The sequence below is a fragment of the Oryctolagus cuniculus genome, chromosome 12 (assembly GCF_964237555.1).
Source record: "Oryctolagus cuniculus chromosome 12, mOryCun1.1, whole genome shotgun sequence".
In the NCBI taxonomy this organism is placed as follows: domain Eukaryota; kingdom Metazoa; phylum Chordata; class Mammalia; order Lagomorpha; family Leporidae; genus Oryctolagus; species Oryctolagus cuniculus.
In genome coordinates this window covers 32087099-32107689 of record NC_091443.1, presented here as the reverse complement: position 1 = coordinate 32107689, position 20591 = coordinate 32087099, and the positions used below count along the sequence as shown (strand labels likewise).

The 20591-nt window shown below is 36.5% G+C and overlaps 1 long non-coding RNA gene across 1 annotated transcript in view; it reads right to left on the bottom strand.

Moving 5' to 3' along the window:
- The window catches only part of LOC127483820 (uncharacterized), an 80630-nt gene that overhangs the window by 27632 nt on the left and 32407 nt on the right, over positions 1–20591 (bottom strand). The window contains exon 2 of the long non-coding RNA XR_007910541.2: positions 1151–1208. This is a non-coding gene — a long non-coding RNA (uncharacterized lncRNA). The remainder of the gene's footprint in view (positions 1–1150; positions 1209–20591) is intronic.

Below are 20591 nucleotides of genomic sequence, written 5' to 3'. Positions count from 1 at the left end.
ATGGCAGGAGCCAGGTACTTCTCCTGGTCTCCCATGGGGTGCAGGGCCCAAGCACGTGGGCCATCCTCCACTGCACTCCCTGGCCACAGCAGAGAGCTGGCCTGGAAGAGGGGCAACCGGGACAGATCCAGCACCCCAACCGGGACTAGAACCCGGTGTGCCGGCACCACAAGGCAGAGGATTAGCCTAGTGAGCTGCGGCGCCGGCCTAACTAATGTGGCTTTTACCATAAATGAGGTAACAAGACAACTTTCAAGTTGAAGTAACACTGCTTAAAACATTTTAGCAGGTTTATTTTGTCCAAAATACACTAAAAGGGCCACAAAGAAAACACCTAAAAACTGCTGGACTGAAGTAATTATAGTGGAGACCAAGAAGAGTGGCTGGATATTGCAAACATTTTGAAGATAGAGAAGTCTGGAGCAGGTAAAGAATTGTGCTTAGGCTCTGAGAGAAAGATGGAAGAAAAAATGAATCAAGGGTGGGAGGGCAGGTGGGAGTGCAGGTGGGAGGGCCAGTAGGTTGGGAAGAATCACTATATTCCAAAATTTGTATATATGAAATACATGAAGTTTTTATACTTTAAATAAAGGGTTTCTTGGTTAAAAAAAGAATAAAATAAATGTAGCGAAACTATTAAAAAAAGACACAAAGTTTTTTGAAGAAAGAATTGAAAGGAAGAAGCCATCGCTAAGTAATTATTAATTAAATAATTAAAGGATAGCTATAATTTAGGCTCTGAAAACATCTAAACCCCTTTACAGGTGTGGTGTGGTGGAAAACAGCTGATTCCCTGGTAACCTTATAATTATCAGAACCTTTTCAAATTGCAAAAATAAACTTGAGTTTAAAATATCATTATTCATTTATTTTACAATCATGTTGAAGAAATGTAAAAGGTATAGCGATATTATTTACATGACAGAATGCTTGAGATGGTTTGCAATAACTTTGAGCTATGCCAACAATAAAAGAATCAAATATGAATACACAGAAAGGCAAATTATGCTAACATATTGTTATTAGCAATTTTTAGAGATGAATAACGTGTTAATGTGGCAATTTCAAGTTTCCCAAATTTCCAATGCATAATATACATAGAAAGATAGAGATGGTTCTTTAATAATTCCCTACAATATATTTGACTTACCTATTTGCACTTACTGAATGGCATTGATGAGTTAGTGAAATATTGCTCTAGTCATGAACTAAAAGGAGACAAATGACAAAAGATCAACAATATTGGCTATTAAGTTGGCACAAGAACACATCAGAGGCTCACTGCCCTCCAGGAAGGTGGACATAGTAAAAGTCAATTCAAATTCATTCTGCAAGTTACTCTATCAATATATTTTTCCTTCTCCCAATGTAGATCAAGTTGAGTCTTCAATATTATTTCATACGTATTCAGAACTACAACATGGTAATCTAAGCAGTCATTAACTAAAATACTATTTTTAAAAAATAAATGGAAATTACAAATCATGCCTCTAATACAGTGTAATTTGGAATTATTTTTTACTCACTGGTAGGACTTATTCCACTAAAAGTTAGTAGATGACCTTGTTTTAAAAGTAACATTAACTAAGCTACTGAAATTGGCTTAGTTAAATAGATCTTGTAATGGGAATGCCAGGTGGCCTCACTTCATTTATTGAGATGAATATTATTCACTCTTCCATGATGTACCTGAGGTATTGAGTTTTGGAATAAGATTTGTGAACTGAAATTCTATTAAAATAACATTTCTTTTTAGTATACCTTCTTAAGTGTATTATAACTTTTTCCTATGCTAAGCAAAATTAAAACAGAATTTCAAACTGAAACTTTCTTTTAAGGATAATCAAAGTAATATAATGAAATACTTTCCACACACCATGGGCTACACTACATTCTTGGAGAAAAAGAACAAATGTAACTTAGTTCTTTACCATTAATGTCAAGAAGAGGATTTTTGTCACAGTAAAATTCAGTGTTATGCTTGTATTTGAATTTTATGGCATTATAGCCACACTATTTTTTGTTTTCTCTGGTAAACATTGAATTTTAATCTAGTAAAATTGAATTACTAATTTTATGGTAAAATTTTATCTTATACACATCTAATCAGAATAGGCATGATTTCACCCATACTTCAAGCCATAGCTGAGAAAATTCAAAGTCTTGTCCATCTGTCTCTATTTCTGACTTTTAACCAATTGCTTTGATTTTATTCTCCCTTTTCAGTGTAATCCAATTCCTCACACTTCATGGCTAGACCAACACATACTCCCTTTTCTTGTTTCAATTCTCTGATGAACACAGCTTTTTTCTGGGACACTCTAAGTTTTGCCACTTCTAATTATTGAAAGCAGTCCCTTTTACCGGCCCCAGGATGGTTTATTTTCAGGGGACACATTGCATTGCCATCTTACCTATAGTGGTTCAGTATCAACATGGTTACCTTATGGTTCCAAAGCCTTTTAGTGACCAAAGAATAAAATCTCACATCAGATTCAAAACCTTTGATGATCTTACCAGAATCTCCTTTTGAAACTTCATTTAGTGTATGTTCTCATTTTTTATTTACTTAAATAATTCTCCATCTTTGATTTTTTATGTTCCACTCAAATTCCTGAATTTCATATTGTCTTTTCTAATCTTCTACATTCTGATACTCCTACATTTCTGATACTTCTACATTTCCTTTGAGCCATAGTGATTATTTATTTATTTGGGGGGGGGGTAAATTTGGCTCTAACAACGGTACTTTCCTCATATCTCATGTTTTGACTGAAGACAATATTGAGTAATTTGTAATAGTTTGGACTCTGTTGTCATAATGGCTTAAGGTTGAACACTACTTATTCCAAAGCATCCTACCACTTAAACTCTCTTTATTTCTCTTTATTATACAACATTCCTCAAAGCAACAAAAGCTTATTAGCCACAAAGAAATAATTAGGGAACAGAAAGAAGTACTAGAAACCAAAAAACATCAGGTGATACTTCAAAATTACTACCTGCCACTTCTCTCCTACTGGTAAACCTTTGCCCTTCTGATGATAAATATTATGCCTTCAAAAGATGGGATTTGGGACTACAATATAAAATTTTTTACATTATCAAATATACCACAAAGAATGTGGCAGTGGGATGGATGGAACAGTATTCCCCCAGGTCCCCAATATTTTGATTGTTGGGTTAGTCCTAGGAAATTTCTCCTCTCATTCAAGGGCGACCACTCATTTATCCAGGGTGGCTCTTCTTCTTTTTTTTTTTTTTTTTTTTTTTTGACAAAAAGAGCAGACAGTGAGAGAGAGAGAGAGAGAGAGAGAAGGGTCTTCCTTTGCCATTGGTTCACCCTCCAATGGCTGCTGCGGCCAGCGCACCGCGCTGATCTGATGGCAGGAGCCAGGTGCTTATCCTGGTCTCCCATGCGGGTGCAGGGCCCAAGCACTTGGGCCATCCTCCACTGCACTCCCTGACCACAGCAGAGAGCAGGCCTGGAAGAGGGGCAACTGGGACAGAATCCGGCACCCCGACCGGGACTAGAACCCGGTGTGCCGGCACCACAAGGAGGAGGATTAGCGTAGTGAGCCGCGGCGCTGTCCCAGGGTGGCTCTTATTCATCACAGCAGTGTCTCCTTCACAAAGGCTGTGACTCTATTTTCTAATATTCTCTGAACTTAAATCAAGTGAATATAGTCACACAGAATTCTCCTCACTAGACCTTCCTAAAGTCAGTTTACCATCTATTTTATAAGGGAAACACATTCACAGACATACTAAATTTAGATTGGTAGGAACTATGAAAAAGCAATATATTGGTGAACTGGAAGAGCATTGGGACTTAGGCATCTTTCTCTCAAACCCTACACCTGGAAAAACAATATGCCTAGTATGCAATGAGCAAATTAAATAACTGAATTAATTATTTGATGGGAAATTTAAATAATATATATCCTACTTTACATCTGTCTTCCTGCTGTAAAATCTCAACAATTTTAATAATGATGAAAAGTAGGGTTTTACAGCATTCTACAATTTGTAATGCAGGATTATTACTTATCTTTCAGGTCACTGTCAGATTCATTAGAGCATTTTAAATAAATATTCTTACCAGGCTAGGTAAGCAATAGATAATAATCTAAATAGTACCAACTCAATATTTATGGAAAAAATGTTCTTTACAATAGAAGCTCAAACTATATATTAAAGATATCTGATATATTTGATAAATGAATCATTCAAGATTACTACACTGTAGTTTATAACTACATAATGAGCCAATCCTACCAACTTTTATTTTATTTCTTGTTGCATAAGTCACATATCAATCTGTTTTCTTTGAGGAATCACTATACATGGTAATTATAGCATATGGCATCTTAACATTTCTGTCATCTAGATGATATGTTTTGAATTTCTGATTCATTTCTGAACAAATATTCCTTGGTAATAGCTTGAAAGAAATAGTTTCTGGAAAAGAAATTAAATGAGCATGTGCAAAATTTAAGAAAGTAAAACAGTCAGAAAGTTGCACATCTCTTTATTCAAAAGTCTGTCACGAATATTCTTTGTCCCATTTTAGTTGTTTAGTTCTTTTTCTATTACTCAAAATTTGCACAAAGCAACATCTGCATTTAGGAAAAGATATTCAAAAAACACCAGAAGAAAAAAAAAACCTGACAATTTAAAAATTTCCCAAAAGTAAAGTTTCGAAATATCATCTTTGATCATTTCCTATGACCACTTTAAGTAACTTCTTCATTTAAATTCCTACTGTTAAGTTCCCTAATGAAATAATACTTGCTGATAAAACTACACAGGAAAAATACACAAAGTGAATAAAATGTATTAACGTAAATTTAGGAATCATACATGTATGCACACACAGATTTACCTTGTATATTTAGGATACAATTGGTTAGATACCATCAGCCCTGGAAGGTACTTATAAAATGTATTTGGAAAGCTTAGTTTATTTTTTTTTATTTTTTATTTTTTTGACAGGCAGAGTTAGACAGAGAGAGAGGGGAGAGAGAGAGAGAGAGAGAGAGAGAGAGAAAGGTCTTCCTTTTTCCGTTGGTTCACCCCCAAGTGGCCGCTACGGCCAGCGCGTTACGGCCGCTGCACTGCACCGATCTGAAGCCAGGAGCCAGGTGCTTCCTCCTGATCTCCCATGTGGGTGCAGAGCCCAAGGACCTGGGCCATCCTTCACTGTCCTCCTGGGCCACAGCAGAGAGCTGGACAGGAAGAGGAGTAACCGAGACAGAACTGGTGCCCCAACCGGGACTAGAACCCAGGGTGCTGGCTCCGCAGGCAGAGGATTAGCCTAGTGAGCCACAGCATCGGCCGGAAAGCCTAGTTTTAAAACAGGCATAGAGAAAGAGCAGAGTTCACATTTTATCAGAATAGAAGATGAAGCTCCCCAGAAAGGGTGTTTTTTGGAAAACAGCCATACATGAGGTTAGTACAACTGATCAGCACACGCCATTAAATAGCAACCAGAGAGAAAATATGAGCAGCTAGCTCTGTGCCATTGCTCAGTGTGTAGAGGAGATGCTGGCCTCCCGCTAAAATCTGAGTAATCCCCATGCTCCTCCCACTGGCCACACAGAAAGATTGCGTTTCTTTCAGCTCAGGGGTCTGGACAATGTAATGTCAGTGGGCTCTGAATAATAAAATGTCAGTGAAGAAGTTGTGTCTTCCAGATTGAGGCTTCATGAAGTGGCTGTGCTTTCCTAAAATCATCCTTTCTCCCCTTTTCCCAATTGGATACACATCGTAAAAGGAAAGCCCTATATTTACACTGTACAAATAATAGCCACTAACCCCTTATGGCTACTTATATTTAAATTAATTAAAATTAAATATGCTTTTAATTCAGTTCCTCACACTAGCTACATTTCAAGTGTTCAACAGCCATATAGCTAGTAGGTACTACATAATAATACATAATTGAACAAATTTTATTGAACCGTGTTGCCCTAGACGATGGTGAATTGTAAATATAGAACTAGCTGGAACCCTGAATCACCAGATGAAAAAATACACACAGGGGCAGTCTATTGATGCCTGCATCCCATATCACAGTGCCTGTCCCAAGACTAGCTGTGTTGCTTCTGATCCAGCTCCATGCTCATGCACTCAAGAAACATGGAAAGATGGCCTAAGTAATTGGGCCCCTCGTATCCACAAAAGAGACCAGGATAGAGTCCCTGGCTCCTGGCATCTGTCTGGCCCAGATCTGCCTGTTACAGCTATTGGGAAGAGGGAATTAGCAGATGAAAATCTCTCTATCTCCCCCTCTCTCTGTCATTCAGCCTTCCAAATAAAATATAAGTCATTATAAGAAAAGAAAAAAACCACACACAAACAAATACCATCTATTATGTGAGTGAAAAATAAAACTCTGCTACTTTGAGGTGTTCTACAGCTTGGGGCCTACATTGTTGCAATTGCTAATATATTCATAGAAAATGGGGTTCCAATTAACCCAAAAGGTAGTAGTGCATTGCCAGGCATAAGTCTGGGATGGCAAGTGAGCATGAAAGAAACTAATTTTCATGAGAGATAAAATACACTATTCAGGTAATACTCAGTATAAGCTCTTTCTAACCAAATGTAACTTCAGCAATCATGTGAGATATATCAAGTAAGCCAAGGCTTTTCTGAATTTGAATGTATATAGAAAATGAGTTTATTATCAAACCCATTTCCACTACACAGTAGCAGACATTCTCATAACCAAATGTGGGCAGCTGCTGCCTCTACAACTTACTGGTCTATTCAAGGGCAAACAGAAATTGAGGCTGGGTAATTTACTCAAGACATCAAGCAATAGTGTATTTATGCTCGCAAATCTAAGAAAGGTTAAAGGATGAGAATGTTAATAAAATTCACTGCAAATAATTACATTAATTTGATGAAAAAATTAGAAAAGGATCTTTATTATATACTAGGAAATATTTATGACCTTTGACAATGAGTAAATTTGTTTTGGTCTTCTTTGTCCTATATATTAAAATGATTGTTTGGTCTTTGGCTGGCAGTAAAAAAGACTCCTTACATCACATCAAAATACAAAGAGACAAAGTACTCCTTATCATATTTTTATTCCTACAAAAAAAAACCCACAGTGCATAGAAAAACAATAAAGAAAACATTTCGAGAAAGTAATTTTTTTCTGTATTGAAAGAAAAAATTCAGCTGAAATACAAATCTTCAGAAGACGAAATATGTGAGCTTCTATTCAGAGTGATTTTTCCCATGAGTTTGTTGCAAGGAATGTGATAAAAGATGTGAAGAAGCATTTACGTGGTCTAGAAAACAGTTTAAAAATATATCATTTCTGAACCACTAAGCAAGGATATTCAGAAGAGTAAGTTTCTCTGTGCGCCTCTTATTTTAGAACAGAAGGTATCCTTGTAATAGCTACTTTATTTTAACCTCAGGATTTTACAGCTCATGAACTTTTCTATTGACATTAATGAACAGCCTAGGCCAGGTAAAATACAGATCAACCCAGACATCTTTGTTTCTTCAGAAAATTAATAAGGAAAACTCTTTGGATAAGAATTTACTGTGAGTACCTTGAGAATTAACTGCTGCAAAGGTGAGTCTTGATAGATTAAGTAGGAAAAAAAAAAAAAAACAAAAGCAAACCTTCTGCAAGTGTTGACATAGGGACTTTTTTTTACTACACTATATCATCACTAAATTTCAACATATCCTTTTTATTGATTGTTATTCCTTGATTGAAGAGTATCGAATAACATGATATGCAATTAGAAATCACCAACCATGGTAAAAAATCTAATTTATTAGCGATTAACTGTCCCTTAATTAAGATAATACAGCAAGGAAGTGTAATTAATAGTACTAAATTTGTTGATAACAAGAAACAGAACTTTCTGAGAATATCACATATCCTATTTATTCAAACTCTTTCAAAAGAAGGCATTATCAATGTCATGTAGCATGCCAGTAACTCTGCCTATAACCTAACTGCGTATGTGTGAATAAATACAGCATGCAAGGTATGGAATTGACAATTTATTTATTAATAACATCAGCACCAAGTAAACATATCTGTTTGGCAGAGGCAAAAGTTATTTTGAGCAGTTATTAGCCTTCTGAAGACATAAATATATCTTTCCAGACCATGTGGCTCAAAAAGCCAATATGTATTTTACCATGAATGCTAAAGAACGAGAATTCTTTTCTGAAGTTAAAAAGGTACATAAATGATCCCAACTGCTTTTATTTTTATGTTTTTCAATTAAAGACATTTCCCTTGATATTCCCAATTTTTTTAAATTAAATGTAAGGATCTAAATTTTTTTTCTGTTTCTACTGAAATCATATTATGGCTAATCCCTTTCAATTTAACTACATAGATAACTGACTTTCTAACATGTAGAGTTTTGTATCCTTATGGTAAATCTAACTTGAATATGATAAACCTTCTTTATTTAAGTTTGTGTTGCACCTTATAAGTTAAGATTAGTACTATATTTTCTTTTCCAAATTTATTAAGATTTTAATAACATATAATTATTTGGAGGAAAGGATCCTTTTTCCGTACTCTAGAAAATGAAAAGTTTGTGTTGAAACATAAATTTGTTGATAAGGTATTTTTTATAAAGATTTATTTATTTATTTGAAAATAAGAGTTACAGAGAGAGAAAGGAAGGAGAGAGAGAGAGAGAGAGAGAGAGAGAGAGAGAGATCTTCCATCCATTCACTATTTCACTCCCCAGATGACCCCAATGACCAGTGCTGAGCCAGGTCAAAGACAGGAGCCAGGAGCTTCTTCCAGATCACCCACATGGGTGGCAAACACTTAGGTCATCCTCCACTGCTTTCCCAGGCTATTAGCAGGGAGCCGAATCAGAAGCAGATCAACCGTAACACTAATTGACATCAAAGGCAGTGGCTTTATCCAGTAAGCCACAATGTCAGCCTCTGATAAGGTTTTCTAAAGATTTCTATCTGGTGGGATTCCTATTTTTCCTTGTGTTCATAACCAAATTTTACTGTTACAGTAATCTTAGACTTTTGCCTACATTTCAAAATTTATATAATTATTGTTTTGTATGATTGATTTTTCCTCCATAAAACTTAATTTGATTTCCTTTGATACACTGCATAAAGAATTTTTATTTACATTTATATCCCAAAATATAATCCTTTGTTCTGTTTTACCTTTTCTTATAATTGTATTTTCAATTTTAATAATAATACTTTATTACTATAAGATGATACCATTATTTCTTTGGGCTTATTCCATTGTCCTCTTTTAACTTCTTTATTTCATTGTCTAATTAATTCATATTCATCCATTTTTCCCTTTAAAAGTTTCTGAGGGTATAAATTTCCTTTAGATAGCTTATTTGAATTTGTTTCACAACTTTTTAATTTTTTTTTTTTATTATTTATTTGAAAGAGTTACACAGAGAGAGGAGAGGCAGAGAGAGAAAAAGGTCTTCCATCTGCTGGTTCACTCCCCAGTTGGCTGCAACAGCTGGGGCTGCACCGATCTGAACCAGGAGCCAAGAGCCTCTTCCAGGTCTCCTACACGGGTGCAGGGACTCAAGGAATTGGGCCATATTCTACCGCTTTCCCAGCCTATAGCAGAGAACTGGATGGGAAGTGAAGCTGCCAGGATCTGAACTGGCGCCCATATGGGATGCCCGCACTTCAGGCAGTGGCCTCACCTGCTACGTTACAGCACTGCCCCCTTGTTCTACAAATTTTAATGACTAGTATTTTCATTCAGTTACAGGTATTTTTCATTTACATTATAATGTTTTAACTGAGTTACGAGTTCTATGGAAGTTATTACTTAAAAATTCTTAAATTGTGAATGCTTTTTTAAAAAAATTATTTAAGTTATACAAGTTTCATGTATTTCATATATACAGATTTAGGAATATAGTGATACTATCCCTCTACTCTCCCTGCCACTCACATTTCAACTCTTCTTCCTCCTCCCTCTATCATTATCACTCTTAATTTCTACAAAGATCTACCTTCAGTTTACTTTATGATAGTAAAGATAACCCTAGACTAAGTAAAAGTGTTCAACAAATAGCATGTAGAAAAAAAAAAACACTGATCCTAAACAAAAGAGACAAAGTCTGTAAATAATCATCGAATCTCAAAATGTCCATCTCACTCCAATATATTGCATTTAGATATGCTATTAGTTGCCTCAGATCAGGAAAAACATATGTTACCTGTCTTTTGGGGACAGGCTTATTTAACTAAGTTTAACGGTTTCCAGTTGCATCTATTTTGTTGCAAAATACATGATGTCATTTTTAACAGCCAAGCAGTACACCATAGGGTAAACATACCGTAATTTATTTATCCAGTCAACAGTTAATGGACATCTGGTTTGATTCCATATCTTGGTATTGTGATTTGTGCTGGAATAAACATGGGGATATAGATCACTCTTTCATATGCTGATTTCATTTCCCTTGGGTAAATTCCCAGGGGTGATGGTTGGGCCATATGGTAGATCTATATTCAGAATTCTGAGGTATTCCCATACTGTCTTTCACAGTTGCTGCACCCATTTACATTTCCACCAACAGTGAATTAGGGTACTTTGTTCCCAACATCCTTGCCAGCATTTGTTGTTTGTTTATTTCTAGATGGGAGCAATTCTAACTTGAGTGAGGTGAAGTCTCAATGTGGATTTTATTTGCTTTTCCCTGATGGTAAATGATCCTGATCATTTTTTCAAGTGTCTCTTGGTTCTGAATATCCTCTCTTGAAAAATGTCAATGAAAGTCCTTTGTCCATTTCTTAACTTGATTTTTTGTTGTTGTTGAATTTCTTGTGCTCTGCCTGAATATTAACCCTTTATCAGTTGCATTGTTGCAAATATTTTCTCCCATTCTGTTGGTTGCCTTTTCACTTTGCTGATTGTTTCTTTTGCAGTGCAGAAGCTTCTCAATTTGATGTAATCCTATTTGTCAATTTTGGTTGATTGCCTGTACTTCTGGGGTCTTTTCCAAGAAGTTTTGCCTATGGCAAAGTCTTGCAAAGTTCTCTCAATGATCTGTAGAAACTTGACAGTATGGGGTTGCAGATTTAGGTATTTGATCCATTTTGAGTGAATTTTTGTGCAAGGTGTAAGGTAGGAGTCTAGTTTCATATTTCTGCATGTGGAGATTCCGTTTTCTCAGCAGCATTTATTGAAGAGGCTGTCCTTGCTCAAGGGATTGATTTTAGCTCCTTTGTCAAACATAAGTTGGTTGTACATGCATGGAATGATTTCTGGAGTTTGCATTCTGTTCCATTGGTCTATTCATCTGTTTTTGTGCCAGTACCAGGCTGTTTTGATTATAGCTGACCTATAACATGTCTTGAAATCTCGTATTGTTTTGCTCTGGCTTTGTTTTTATTATATAATAGTGCTTTAGCAATTCAAGGTCTATTGTGTTTCCATATGAATTTTAGCATCACTTTTTCTAGATCTGAGAAGAATGTGATTGGTATTCTAATCGGGATCACCTTCAATCTGTAAATTGCTTTTGGTAGTATGAACGTTTTGAGGATATTAATTCTTCTAATTCATGAACATGGAAGAGTTTTCCATTTTTATGTATTTTTCTACTTCTTTCTTTAATGTTTTGTAACTTTCATCATAAAGATCTTTGATACCCTTTGTTAAATTTATTCCAGGTATTTAATTGTTTTTGTGACTACTATGAAAGGGATTGATCATGAAGTTCTTTCTCAGCCATTGAACTGTCTGTGTATACAAAGGCTATTGATTTTTATGTGTTGATTTTATATCCTGTCACATTACCAAACCCTTCTAGATTCTAGAGTTCCAATAATCTTTCAATGGAGACTTTTGGATCCCCTATATATAGAATCATGTCATCAGCAAACAGGGACAGCTTGACTGCCTCCTTTCCAATTTGTAGCCCTTTGACTTCTTTTTTCTTGTCTAATGGCTCTGGCTAAAACTTTCGGGATTATAATAAATAGCAGTGGTGAGAATGGACATTCTTGTCTGGTTCTGGATACTAGGGAGAATGCTTCCAGCCTTTCCCCATTCATTAGGATCCTGGCCATGGGTTTGTCATAAATTACCTTGATTGTGTTGAGAAATGTTCCTTCCACATCCAATTTTCTTAAGGTTCTGATCATGAATATTGGATTTTTTCAAATGATCTCTGCATCTATTGAGATAACAATATGGATTTTGTTCTTTGGTTTGTTATAGTGATGTTGATCCACCCCTGTATAGCAGGGATAAATACCGCTTGGTCTGGTTGAATGACCTTTCTTTTTTTTTTTTTTTTTTTTTTTTTTTTTTTTTTGACAGGCAGAGTGGACAGTGAGAGAGAGAGACAGAGAGAGAAAGGTCTTCCTTTGCCGTTGGTTCACCCTCCAATGGCCGCCGCTGCAGCCGGCGCACCGCGCTGATCCTGGCAGGAGCCAGGAGCCAGGTGCTTTTCCTGGTCTCCCATGGGGTGCAGGGCCCAAGCACCTGGGCCATCCTCCACTGCACTCCCTGGCCATAGCAGAGAGCTGGCCTGGAAGAGGGGCAACCGGGACAGAATCCGGCGCCCCAACCGGGACTAGAACCCGGTGTGCCGGCGCCGCAAGGTGGAGGATTAGCCTATTGAGCCACGGCGCCGGCCTGAATGACCTTTCTGATGTGTTACTGGATTCAACTGCCTAGTATTTTACTGAGGATTTTTGCATCTATGATCATCAAGGATATTGATCTGTATCTTTCTCTGTTGTAGCTTTTTCTGGTTTATTAATTAAGGTGATGCTTGTTTCATAGAAGGAGTTTGGGAGGATTCCTTCCCTTTCATTGTTTTCAATAGCTTGAAAAGAATAGTAATTAGTTCTTCTTTAAATGTCTAGCAGAATTCAGCAGTGAAACCATTTGGTCCTAGGCTTCCCTTAGTTAGGAGGGTCTTTACTACAAATTCAATTCCCTTCTTGGTTATTGCTCTGTTTAGGTTTTCTGTCTTCATGACTTAATTTTAGTAGATTGTATACATCCGGAAATCTATCCATTTCTTCTAGTTTTCTCAATTTCTTGGCGTAGAGCTCTTTGTAGTAATTTGTGATGATTCTTTTTATTTCTATGAAATCTGTTGTTACATTTCTTTTTGCATCTCTGATTTTATTGATTTGGGTCTTCTGCCTATATTTTTTTTGTTAGTTGGGCCAATAGTGCACCAACTTTATTTTTCTAAAAAACAGCCCTTCATTTCAATGATCTTTTGTATTTTTTTGTTTCGATTTTGTTTATTCTCTAATTTTAATTATTTCTTGCCTCCTACTAATTTGGGGTTTGGGTTATTGTTTTTCAAGATCCTTGATATGCACTGATAGCTCTTTTAATTAGTACCTTTTCAATTTCTTCATGTAGTCGCCGATTGCTACAAACTTCCCTCTTAACACAGCTTTTGCTGTATTTCATGTTTTTAATTTTGAGACTTGGTTTATGGTCTTGCATACAGTCGATCCTAGATAAAGTTCCATGCACTGATGAGAAGAATGTGTATTCTGCAACTGTGGGGTAAAAAGTTCTGTAGATATCAGTTAGGTCAATTTGGTCCATACTTTTTATTAACTTTTTCCCTTGTTTCTTTGATTCTTTGTTGATTTTCTGTCTGTTGCCCTCTCCCTGCCACTGCCACTAGTACTACCAAGAAGATGGCATCCTGTCTCAGCTAGTTGCCATGTTCATGTACAAAGGCATCTGTAGCTGCCGCCAAAGCACAGAATGGGACTCACCTTTTCTCAGCTGGACAGTGGGTACCATTATGAGGAGGCTCAGGTGAGATAAATGTGCCTCTTTTACTTCCACTGGGTCCATGTGTAACTGCTAGCCCCCAGGGCTCCAGTCTGGACTCACACCACACTCTCCCTCAAGCTCTATCACCACAGGTTGCTGTAGTGTGCTGTCACTTCACCTTCATCTCCAGGCTGCCACCCGCTCTGGCTCTTGGTTGCTGAAGTCCTGTGTTGTGTCTGTGTTCCTGCTGCACACCTGCACCTTCCACACATTCCACAGTGCTCCTCTTTATTTTGTATACTTTCCAGTGCAACTTTCTCTAATTCCCCTGAGAGGACACTTCCTTAACTTTTTTTTCTTCTTTTTTTACAATTTAGCCCTAGCCTAGCACAGTACCTCATCCCTATTCTGCTATCTTGGACTCTCCACCACCAAATCATGAATGCTTAAAAATTCATTCTATATTTCTAATTTTATTTTTGGTAAATAATATAATATGCATTGTATGCATTCTTTTTATATGTTTTAAAATCAGTAAATTTTAGTCTTGATATTTGTACTTTCTGTCCTAAAAACAATAATGTTCATTAGTTCTTAAAAATGGAAATGTCATGTATATTATAAACAACTAAGAAAAAAACAGATTGGTGATTTTAAAAAGTTACGGTTCTTTTTAAAAGAAATGAGAAAATTATAGCCTACTTCCTTCACCTTGACATAAATCCTTATTAATTTTGGTTTAACTTGTTTCAAAGGATGCATTTTCTGCCATTTTTCAATTTTTTTTTTAATATTGTAAGAATGCTTAAGGTGAACAAATTACTAACTGGAGAATGACTAAAGGCAGAGTTCTACAGATATTAATTAAACCTATGTTTTGAACATGTTGTTTTTACTTACATAGATTTAATTCACATTTTGCTCCTATATCTATTAATAGTAAAGAGAGATTTATTCAGTCTTCTATTATGAAAGATATATTTCTCTTTATTCTATGCCTGCAAATATGCCAAACTACCAGACTGAATAAACATAAAACTACATATTGTCTACTGGAAATTCATTTTAAATATGAAGATTAAAAGAATGGGTAGGTGTTGTGGCATAGCAGGTAAAGCCACTGCCTGCATATGGGCACTGGTTCGAGTCCCGACTGTTCCACTTCCAATCCAGGTCTCTGCTATGGCCTGGGAAAGCAGTAGAAGATGGCCCAAGTCCTTGGACCCCTGCACCTGCATGGGAGACCCGGGTGAAGCTCCTGGCTCCTGGCTTTGGATCATCCCAGCTGCAGCTGTTGCAGCCATCTGGATAGTGAACCTATCAATTTTTTAAGTTTAGGAAATTTTAAATTAAATGTGTTTTTGGAATAGCAAGATCATCGGGTCTGCATGTGTGATGTTAAGATTTTTTTCTAAAGTAGCTTGTCAATACTTAGCATTTAAGCACTGTCAATATCCTGTTAATAACAATTAGAACAATAGAAGGCAGGCTAATTGTCATTTTATTGGAGAGAATAATTATGTCATTAAAACCTCCCCGTTGAGATTTCTGATTAGAATAACTTAGAGAACAGTAATATTTACCAATTAGTAGCAGATTTATATCCACTCCCAATAGTTATTTCCTTGGTAATTCTACAATGGTCTATTTTATTTTTTCATTGTAAATAGGTCATAATTTTTACATCCATCAATCAATTAATATAAATATATATCTTCATATTTATTTCCTTGTTACCTGAATTAGTCTGATAAAAGTATCTCCTTATGTTTATACAGGTAAAATGCTAATTGGCTTGTATAAATCAGTATAATCCAGCATCATGGATGATGTGTTCATTTATAGATACTTTTCCTAGGAAATTTTCTAGTGATCATTGGGTTTATCATCATTATTTTACTGAAGAGGAAATTTTATTTGGAGGAGAAAACTTCTAAGAAATGGTAGACTTCAGATTTATGTGATGTTCCCTCGGAAATTAAAATATAGATATAGGATATTTTCATTACTCTTTTCTGAGAGTAATAGTTTTCAAAATAAGGTACAGTGATACAAATTAAAAGAGCTGAAAATGTCTCTCAGAACCAATTCTACTTGCAAAATTATATATGACACCTAAGAGAAAAAAAGAAGACAGGGTTAATTCACATACAGAACTATTCAATCATTTCAACATTATTTTCTGAAATGCTTATTTAATCATTTTAATTTTTTGAAAAGCAGGATGACAATGAGAGAGAGAGAGAGAGAGGGAAAGAGAGAGATGGAGAGACTGATCTTCCATTCTCTAGTTTACTCCACAAATGTTGGTAACAGGTAGGAATGGGCCAGGCCAAAGCCAAGAGGCAGGAATTCCATTTGGGCCACCTATGATACTGACAGAGATTCAAATACTTGAGTCATCACCTTTGCCTCCCAGGTGCATTAGCAGGAAGCTGTACCAGAAGCAGAATTAGGATTTGATCCCAGGCACTTCAATATGGGCTGCAGGCATTTCAAGCTATGACTTATCAGCTACTGTGCCACAATGCATTCCCCACACTTTAAACAGTCATACAAAATTCAGTAAAAAGGAAACAGAATGAAAGATGGTCACATGGAGCTGAAGAAATGTGAAGAAGGCTAAAACTCTAATAAATCTTGAAAATTTATTATGATCATTAAAAAAAAATTTATAAGGAATAAGTCAGATGGATGGCAGAGACATGCTTTTCCTCTTCAAACTACTTACTACATTTTAATAATAATAAAAACTAACAGAAATCAGTGAATAAGTGATAGATGATTGATGAAAAAATCTTAAGAAATTAAATTTGTTTACTTTAAAGTGCCTTGGTTTGAATGGATTTTAATGGTAGTATTGAATGGTCTAAATAAAAATATAATTATATAATTGGCAGTCCTTGAAAAATTAGGGAGCAAGGGGAAGAAGATGAGAAACTGGAGACTATAAAATGTTATTATAATTTTTTAAATTAATATAAAGAGAACAGATTTCATGTATTTCAACAATACAATTCTAAGAATGTAAGGATACTTCCCTCCATCCTCCTTCTCTCCTTCATTTCTTGTTTGTTTTTAATTTTTCAATAACATGCTTTGAATTAACTTTATTTATTTATTTATTTATTTATCTGCTAAAAGCAGTGTTCGACAAGTAAAAAGTAACCTCTTCAAAAATGAAAATATATGTGTTTTGAAAATTGCAAATAAGAAAACTTGACATCCATTCAAAGTGTATCTTCCCAAAAGAACACCTAAAAAGATTAGGAAAAAGACATTTCTACAATGGTAGGCCTGAATCATAAGGCTAAAAATAGAATGATATATTTGCATATTTATATAAGGGGCTTAGAACAAAGTTGGCAACTGAGTCGGATGCTCCAGTGACCACTTCACCACACCAACTTTCAACTATTCAAGTGCTCAGTAGCCTTCACAAGAGCTAAGGAAGCCAGGGAGAGGTAAGACTGTATCTTTTTAGTATAAAAGAAGTTTCAATGAAGCAAGTAGGAAGGGAAGAGTTATCTGTGTCACCCTCCCTATCTCCAAGAAGCACAGCTTGGAGAAAGACCCTGCATGGGACAGGGAACAGAGAGCCAGTGTCTGGCCCTCCCTGACAAAATTCAGTCCGACTGTGCCTTTTGGCCCCTACCCCAGGGCCAGCACCTGAAGACAGTATTTGCATCCTCCCTAGTCAAGAGGTCTTCTCTCAACCACCTGCACAAAGTGAAGCAGGACTCCAGCCATGGCCACCTATAAAAGAAGAGGAGGCTTAGTAGTTTGACTTAGAGCTCATACCTGGGCCTGTCACCTTGACATTAAGCACCTGATGAAGTCTAAACTCATTGACCTACCTTCTCTACTCTCAAGAGGTGATCATGGATAGAGCCTAAGGATTTGTCTGGCATCTGACAGAGGTGTATACCCCAGTGGGGCCTGGCACATACCCCCAGAATTTTGTGAGGCCCAGTGAATGGGAGATCTAGGTGTGACCCAGTCTGGGACCAGTCTGAGTAGCTAGAGGGCTACCTTTACCAACCTTGTCCTTTGGTTGGCCAGACAGCCAAGACACAGAATCATCTTGTGATACAGTGCAGGGCTGGTGAAGGCCAACACTGCGAAGTTCTTATTTTTCTTTGTAGGCAACTACCTCTGGGTAGAATCCCTAGACTTGCTTCATATCAGGTGGAGACCTATGACTGGTAGGAGAGACTGGTTTTGACAAATATCTCTGTCTGCCACACATACACCTAATGTGCCCTACCAAGACTGACTATGGCTTAATGATTAGGTCATCTAATGTGACCTAGCTTGTGCCTCTTACCTGAGCAGCTGAGGGGCTGGGCTGCCTCTGTCACTTTTCTTATAACCCTCTTTCTCTCTTTACTTTTTAATTAAACTAACTTTTTAAAATTTCAAAGAGTAGCCAGTCCTGTGGCATAATAGGAAAAGCTGCCATCCATCTGCAGTGCTGGCATCCCATACGGGTGCCAGTTTCAGTCCCAGCTGCTTTACTTCAGATCCAGCTCCCAGCTAATGCACCTGAGAAAGCAGTGGAGGATGGCCCATGTGCTTGGGCCCCTGCACCCACATGTGAGACCCAGAAGAATCTCCTGGCTCCTGGCTCCTGGTTGGTCCTGTTCTGGCCATTGCAGCCATTTGGGGAGTGAACCAGTGGTTGGAAGATCTCTCTTTCTCCATCTCCATTCCCCCTCTTCTTGGCCTCTTCTCTCTATATATAACTTTAAATTTCAAATAAATCAATTTTTAAAAAATTACAAAGAAAGTACTTACAAAATGAAAGGAAACATTTTTAAATGATATAAGACAATTTCACAGATACGGAAATTATATTTCCAGATTGAAATGACCCAGTGAGTCACTCCTCAGCAAAATAAGAAAGATAAAAATAGAATGTCAGACATAGTCATATGCTAGCAAATTTGCTGAGAAATGAAAAGCCACTTAATAAATTACCAGTGTGACATTTTTAGAACAAGAGAGACAATTATAAAAGCATCTACATTAGAGTAAAATAGACTACATATATTAAGTACAAATCACAATGACATAGGACTCTCTTCAGCAATGGTGAGCAATAATAAAAATGGAGAAATCGACAAAATTTCAAGGAGAATGTAAGATTTTTATATGAAAATGTGCTTTCCCAAATAAAACTCTTCTTCAGGATAATAAAAGGCAGCCTAGATCTTAAATTTAATAATTGCTTATCTCTTTCTGTTGCCAACAGTCTAATTGCAATTTGAAAATTTCTGACACACATCTGTACATATTTACAGGATTTGGTGATATTTCAATAGATGCATTCAATGTGTAATGTTAAATCAGAGTAACATTTTTAATCATTTTTCTATATTGAGAGCATTCAAAATCCTACCTTCTGGCTATTCTGAAATGTATAGTAAATTATTGCTAACTGCAGTCACTCTATTGTACTATACAACTAAACCTTGGGGCTGGTGCTGTGGTGTAGTGGGTAAAGCTGCTGCTTGCAGTGCCAGCATCCCATATGGACACCAATTCGAGGCCCAGCTGTTCCACTTCTGATCCAGCTCTCTGCTGTGGCGTGGGAAAGCAGCAGGAGATGGCCCAAGTCCTCGGGCCCCTGCACCCATGTGAGAGACCCTGAAGAAGCTCCTGACTCCTGGCTTCGGATCAGCACAGCTTTGGAAGTTGCAGGCAATGGGGTAGTGAGCCATCAGATGGAAGACCTCTCTCTCTTTCTGCCTCTCCTTCTTTTTTCTGTGCAACTCTAACTTTCAAATAAATAAATAAATCTTAAAAAAAAAAACACCAAAACTTAATCCTTCTACTTAAACTTTGACACCTATTATTCATTCCTTATGTTCTTTTCCTTCATACTTCTTTCCAGCACCTGGTAACCTCTGTACTCTCCATGACTATGAAATAAAAAAAAATTTAGCATTTACATAGGAACGAGAAATTGCAGTGTTTGTCTTTCTCCGCCTGGCTTATTTTACTTAATATAATGTCCCCCAGGCTTATCCATATTTCTACCAGTGACAAGTTCCATTCTTTTTTTCTTATAGGTAATAGCCCATGTGTTTATATAGCATAGTATTTTAATTTATTCATCTACTGAAGGTCACAGTTTGATGCCACATCTGGCTAGGCAAAATATCTGGCTAGTATAGCATTTATAAAGTAGTCAATGCAATAAAATGTAACAACAAACTAAGGATAAAAAATTTAGGATATCAATTAATACAGGAAAAAATAACAATGTCTAAAACCATCGATGACAAAAACTTTCAGCAAGTTAGGTAGAATGGAAAGTTTCCTCTGAGGAGAATTACCTAACACTGAATATTATAAATATAAAAAAATTCTAAACTAAATGATATTACATAATTTCTGGTGTAAGATTGAATGACTCCCCCATAAATATGGGAACAAGACAAGTGTATTTACTCTCACCACTGTTTTTCAGTGTTGTCTTAAAAGTTCTAGCCACTTAAATAAGAAAAAAAAGTAAAGGAAAACAGATTGGAAATAAATAAAATCATCTTAGTTTTCTGTTTTGTTTTTTTTTTTTTTTTTTTAAGATTTTTATTTATTTGAAAGGTAGCATTACAGAGAGGAAGAGGCAGAGGCAGAGAGACAGAGATCTTCCATCTCCTGATTCACTATCCAAATGGCTGTAACTGCTGGAGTTGGGCCAGTCCAAAGCTAAGAGCCATGAGCTTCTTCCTGGTCTCCCACAGCAGGTGCAGGGGCCCAAGGACTTGGACCATCTTCTAATGCTTTGCCAGGCCATACAGAGAGCTGGATTGGA